At 41.2% G+C, this 6123-nt stretch overlaps 1 pseudogene; it reads right to left on the reverse strand.

Annotated features, from left to right (window-relative positions):
- Positions 1 to 3834: 3834 nt before the first annotated feature.
- Positions 3835 to 3952, reverse strand: LOC126196847 (5S ribosomal RNA; annotated as a pseudogene).
- Between the last annotated feature and the right edge of the window lie 2171 nt (positions 3953 to 6123).

The raw sequence follows: 6123 nt of genomic DNA on the forward strand, positions 1-6123 counted from the left end.
TCGTGGTGTAGCAGTTTTAATGGCCAGTAGTGTAAGAAGCTATCGTGATGTAAGCAGGAAATGTGACGGGCCACAGCCGGTGCGCACTCACCGGCGGCGTGGAGCACGCTCTCGTGGATGCGCACCGTGTCCTCTGCGTCGGCCACCTGCGCCTCGGTGACCTGCGTGAGGTAGCGCAGCTTGCGCAGCCGCTGCTCGTTGCCGGCGCGCACCCGGGCCAGCCGCTCGCGCGCCAGCTGCGTCGTGATGCGCACGATGGTCAGCCGGTCGCTCAGCGGCAGCCTCTCCTTCAGCTCCAGCGCGGACACGCTCGTCAGGCTCTCCGTGGACGCCGCCGACGATATGCTCTGAGCCTCTGGGGATCACGCACACAATACTTCTCTCGGATTCTGCAATGTATACAGCGTTCCACCATTACGAAACGCCTCAGAAAAAAATCTACTGGCACGTAACCTGCCCGTATTCAGATTCTTGTCAAAATAACTGGCCATTTATTCACACGTAGCAATCAGTATTGTAGTAACTGGCGAAAATTCACCGAGTAAAACTGAAGTAATATCTGGCGCTGTCCAAGAATGTGTTATAGGCCCTCTGCTGTTCCTAATTTATTTAAATGATTTAGGAGACAATCTGAGCAGCCTTCTTCGGTTATTTACAGATTATGCTGTTATCTACCATTTTATAAACTCGTCATAAGATCACAACCAACAGCATAATGATTTACACGAGATATCTGTATGGTGTGGAAAGCACCAACTGACTGTCCTTAAAGAAAAGTGTGAATCATTCACAACAGCATTGAAAGGAATCTCCTAAGTTTCGGTTACACTATTAATCACACAAACCTAAAGACTGTGAATCCAAATAAAACCTTAGAAATTCCAATGAACAGTAATTTAAATTGGTGCAATAACATAGGTAATGATATAGGTAACTTGAAAAAAAAAAGAACTTCTTGCACTTAATAAGCGAAAAAAGAGACTCTGTGCAGTACGGCTTTTCCTCCTCGTCTGGATTACTGTTGTGCGTTATTGGATCCTTACCAAACAGCGCTGACATAGGACTTGGAAAAAGTTCAAAGGACGTCAACTCGATTTAACTATCTTGAAATAGGGGATATGATGAGCGAGTTGGGGTGGTAACCATTAAAATAACGGTGCTTCTCCGACCTCCACCTGTATAGGGAGAAATGGCCATGGTAATAAAATAAGAGAAATTATGGTTTCCAGGGAAAGATTTAGGAGTTTATTTTTCCAAGCGCTGTCCAAGAGTGGAACAATACAGAAATAGTCTAAACGTGGATCTGCGAACCCTCTTCTAAACACTTCGATGTTATTGCAGAGTTATCAGGTACGAGTAACAGAAGGAACTAATGAATGTTCTGTCATTTTCAGGGTCCCATCTACCAATCGATAAAAAAGGAATCCTTATAGGATTGCTTTATTGTCCTCGGGAATGGATATACGTATCTAATTGAAGTTTGTTTTACATACTGTGCCGCCCACGAATGTGTTACAGGCCCTCTGCTGTTCATGATCTATTTAAATGATTTAGGAGACAATCTGAGCAGCCCTCTTCGATTATTTGCAGAAGATGCTGTCATCTACCGTCTTATAAACTCGTCATAAGATCACAACCAACAGCAAAATGATTTACTCAAGATACCTATATGGTGTGAAAAGCGCCAGCTGACTCTCCTTAAAGAAAAGTGTGAATCATTCACAAGAGTACTGAAAGGAATCCCCTAAGTTTTGGTTACACAATAAATCACACAAACCTAAGGAATGTGAATCGAAAAAAATACTTAGGGATTGCAATCAACGGTAACTGAAATTGGAACAATAACATAGGTAATGGTACAGGAAACTTGAGCAAAAGAACTTCTTGTACAGTTTTGCTGCGCAGTATGGGATCCACTTCAGATAGGAATGACAGAGGACAAAGAAAAAGTTCAAAGAAGGGCCGCTCGTTTTCTGTTATTGTGAAATAGGGAACAGAGTGCGACGGATTTGTTAAGTGAGTTGGGGTGACAATGACTAAAACAAAGGCGTTTTTCGTTGAGGCAGGAGCTTCTCATCAAATCTGACTCACCAACTTTCTCCTCCGAATGCGAAAATGTTCCGTTGGTGCTCAACTATGTAGGGACAAATGATCACATCATCAAAACAAAATAAGAAAACTCAGAGCTCGCGCGGAAAGATCGAAGCGTTTGTTTTTCTCGCATGATCTGTTCTAGAGGAAACGGTTGAGAAATAGTTTTAAGGTGATTCGACAAACCCTCTGCAGGGCTTTTATAGTGAAATGCAGAGTGGATGTAGACTGCAAGTTGATTCCACATTTCTATTTCCCGAAGGGTTTTGACATCGCTGCTCTCAAGATACTTCCAAGCAAATTTCGTGCGTATGGTATATCTTCTAGGTTGTGGGACTGAATATCTCGTGTGCTGCGAGAAACCTTTATGTTTGAGTAACTGATGGGAAGTCGTCTAGTGAAACCGAAGTCTTATCTGGGATTCCCCAAGAAAGTGCTATAGGTACTCTGCTCTTCTTAATCTGTACAAACGATGTAGAAGACAATCTAACCAACCATCATAGACTGTTTGCAGACGATACTGTAGTTTACCGTTTATTAAAGTCACCAGAAAATCAAAACGAACTGCAAAATTAATTTCACAGGGTATCTGCATGGTGTGAAAAGTGGTAGTTCAGCCTAAACAATAAACAGTTGTGCCTCCTCCAAACGAGTACTAAAAATATTTTGTTAAATTTTTATTACACAATAGTAAACACAAAAAAGTTATAGATTAAGCTAAAAGCCTTAGGATTACAATTTCGGAAAACAAATCGGAACCATCTCGGTGAAAATATTATGGGAAGGCGGGCCACAGACAAGGTTTTAATAGCAGAACAATTAACAAGCGAAAAAAACTTACAAAATAGGCTCTGTGCAGTACGGCTTTCCCTTCTCGTCTGGATTACTGTTGTGCGTTATTGGATCCTACCAAACAGCGCTGACATAGGACATCGAAAAAGTTCAAAGAACGGCATCTCTATTTTACTAACTTGAAATAGGAGATATGATGAGCGAATTGGGGTGGTAACCATAAAAATAACGTCGTTTCGGTGACTTCCACCTGCATAGGGAGAAATGCCCATGGTAATAAAATAAGAGAAATTATGGTTTGCACGGAAAGATTTAGGAGTTTGTTTTTCCAAGAGCTGTCCAAGAGTGGAACAATACAGAAATAGTCGGAAAGTGGTTCTGTGAACCCTCTTCAAAACACGTCGATGCTATCGCAGAGTAATCAGGTAGATGTAACAGAAGGAACTAAAGAATGTTGTCATTTTCAGGGCCCAATCCATCAATCGGTGAAAAAGGAATCCTTATAGGATCCCCGGGAACGGATACACGTATCTAATTGAAGTTTGTTTTACATACTGAGGTTTGTGGTTGCTTGGCAGTGTAAAACATTGAAGCTTCTAACTCAACGCAATTTACGTCTCGTATTTTAACACTTGCAAACTCACGTATCAAAACATCAAAGTCTATACCTTACTTCCGTTTGGCAAGAAGTAAGGTTTCACAGTACAACCAAAGTAAGAAATCCTAAAAATGTAAATCTGTTACTATAAAGCACTCCGTCTTCAGGCCACGAGTAACCTACCGGGACCATCCGACCACCGTGTCATCCTCAGCGGAGGATGCGGATAGCAGGGGCGTGGGGTCAGCACACCGCTCTCCCGGTCGTTATGATGGTTTTATTGACCGAAGCCGCTACTAATCGGTCGAGTAGCTGCTTAACTGGCATCACGAGGCTGAGTGCACCCCGAAAAATGGCAACAGCGCATGGCGGCCTGGATGGTCACCCATCCAAGTGCCGACCACGCCCGACAGCGCTTAACTACGGTGGTCTTATGGGAACCGGTGTATCCACTGCGGCAAGGCCTTTGCCCTGTTACTGTATCACACGAAAAATTTTTTTTGTCGTTCCTTATTCGACTTTGTCTGTTCGTCTGTCTGTTAAGACCCATTTTTTTTAAAGAACGGGGAGACATTAAGTCGAATTTTACGTTGCATACTAAGGCATACGCTCTCATGGTGGTGTAAAAAATTGAAGTTCCTAAGTCAACGCACTCGGAAGATACGGTCATTACTGTCACATATTTTGATACTCGCGAACTCACTCATCAAAACCTGTAGGGTAGTTCCCATTGCCTAGAATCGTCAAATTAGCGGAAAAGAAAGATTTCACAGTACAACAAAAGAAAAAATTCCGAAAATTGTGAATCTGTTATTATATTGCAAGAAAAATTTCAATTCTTATCTGACTGTCTAATTGTCTGTTAAGTTCCTCTTTCTCAGGAACGGGTAGATCCATGAAGCTGAAGTTTGTGCCACATACTAAGGTCTATAGGCCTTTGCTGGTGTAATAAATGTAAGCTTCTAAGTCAATGCAACCAAAATATACACCATATAAGTCAAATGTTTTGATATTGGCATACTCCCTCATTAAAATCCATAGCCTACTTCCCGTTGACCTAGAATCATACAATTTGGCAAGAAGCAAGTTTTCACCATAGAGTCAAAGTAAAAAATCCGAAAACTGTAAATCTGTAATTATGTCACACAATCTCTAGGTACATCACACAGAAACTCACTCATCGAGATCTGTAGGCTACCAAGAAACGAAGTATAATCAAAGGAAAAGTAGGAGAACTGTGAATTTATAATCATATCACACAATGTTTTGCCATTTTTTATCATAGTGTCTGTCTGTCCGTCCATCTGTTAAGACCATTTTCTTCTCAGGAATGAGTAGACGTGTCAAGCTGAAATATATGTCACATAATCATCTTGTGGTGCAGTTCTTCTTGTTGTCTCCGTGCTTGCTAAGAAAATGGGATGAGAAGTTCCGCCTTATGCAAGACACCTTTTTTCTTTTGTTTCACACATACATGTTTCAGCACTTGTGTGCTATCGTCAGTGGGTTCTATTTTTATTATTAACTGTAAATTTGTTGTTAACATATTAACATTTTCGTCGTTTACAACATTATGTAAAAGTTGCATTTATAACTTAATTGGCGAAAAGTAACATACCTTACATTATATTATTGTCCTCTTGTTTTGGTAGCTGTTATGCTACACAATATACAACATGTCATCTGCAAACAGCAAAACGTAATTTATTTTCTATTAGTTATGTATTTACGAACGGAAATAAGACTGTATCACGTTTTCTTTCTGTAACTTACAGTTTTGAAGTTGTGGTACGTTTTCCTGTTTTGTTGGCGAAGTAAATGGGCTTACTTCTTTGCCTGTGTTCATGTGGTAATGCAGTTTTTCGATTACTCAAAACATAGGCGGAGTTTTCGCTGCCATTACGTGTTGTTGTGGCTGTGTGGCGTTCATTTCTTTCGTAGCCTGTTCTGCTGGCCGAGGCGCGCGAGTTTGAATTGTATTTGGTGTTAGTTGTGTGTGGTTTATGTGGGTTTGCCTGTGTGTGATGAGTACTGGGGCAGATAGAGAGTGTATGTGTGTGTGTGTGTGTGTGTGTGTGTGTGAGAGAGAGAGAGAGAGAGAGAGACACAGAGAGACTGAAAGAGAGAAATAAAGAAAGAAAGAAAAGATAGAGGATTTGTGTGTGTGTGTGTGTGTGTGTGTGTTTTACTTGTATAGTTCTTCTATTGTGGCGAAGAGAGTTTTGTTGCACAGTGATGTGTATTCATTGAGTACTTTCTTTCCTTGGGCTATTGATTTTTGGATGTGGTAGTTTTCTTCTATAGTTAATTTTTGGTATAGGCTGCTGCTAGTTTTTAGGATGTGAAGGTCAGTTTCAATGTTTGTTGGGTGGTGGTTGTGTGCTACCAGGTGGTCTGCAAATGTTGAGTGTGTGCTATTGCTTTTCAACGCTCTGAGGTGTTCATTATATCTGGATCTGAAGGTCCTGCATGTTTGGCCCACATATACAGATTGACAGCAGTTGCAAGTAAGTTGATAGATGCCAGACTAGCTGTATTTTTCAGTGTTGGTGGTAATTCTTCCAAGTCTGCTCTGTATTGTGTTGTTGGTTCTGTATGCTATGTTGAGTCCTTGTTTCTTTAGTATATTACCCACCCTGTGT

Source organism: Schistocerca nitens, chromosome 7 (genome assembly GCF_023898315.1).
Source record: "Schistocerca nitens isolate TAMUIC-IGC-003100 chromosome 7, iqSchNite1.1, whole genome shotgun sequence".
Lineage (NCBI taxonomy): Eukaryota > Metazoa > Arthropoda > Insecta > Orthoptera > Acrididae > Schistocerca > Schistocerca nitens.